The following is a 516-nucleotide window of genomic DNA, read 5'->3' on the forward strand; positions in this document are numbered from 1 at the left end:
CTCTTGTGAAACATTGGGGATAAATGTAAAGCTTTTGTGAAAGTCTGGGGATAGATGAGAGTCACACAATGTTCTGTAGAGATTAAAAGAAGTCTAGAACACTCGATTTCCCACTTTTAAAAATAAATTGATCTAGATTTTTAGTATCCTGGAAAGATACATGTAAAACTTGTTGAATAAGCACTTAGCAAATAAGGTAGTGTTTGATTGGCCAGAAATGTATGAGATGGAGGTGTTGCACAAAACAGTTATCTGAAGATATAACTCTGAACTGTTTAAATGTTAAAATCATAGAAAAATGTTTTAGCCCTATGAAATGCTGTGGTCAAATGAACAATGATGTTTTAGTTTGTGTGAACTTCAGGAACCTAGAGGGGAAGAAACAAAAAACAAAGCCACCAATTTTTTTCTCTCTAGCTTTCATTAGAACAATTGTTGAACATAGCTCATAATAGAGACTGTTCTGGTTCACATTTTATCAGCCATCTATTTTACTAGCTCAGGCCTTTGCCATAG

Source organism: Acanthisitta chloris, unplaced genomic scaffold (assembly GCF_000695815.1).
Source record: "Acanthisitta chloris isolate BGI_N310 unplaced genomic scaffold, ASM69581v1 scaffold1814, whole genome shotgun sequence".
In the NCBI taxonomy this organism is placed as follows: Eukaryota; Metazoa; Chordata; class Aves; order Passeriformes; family Acanthisittidae; genus Acanthisitta; species Acanthisitta chloris.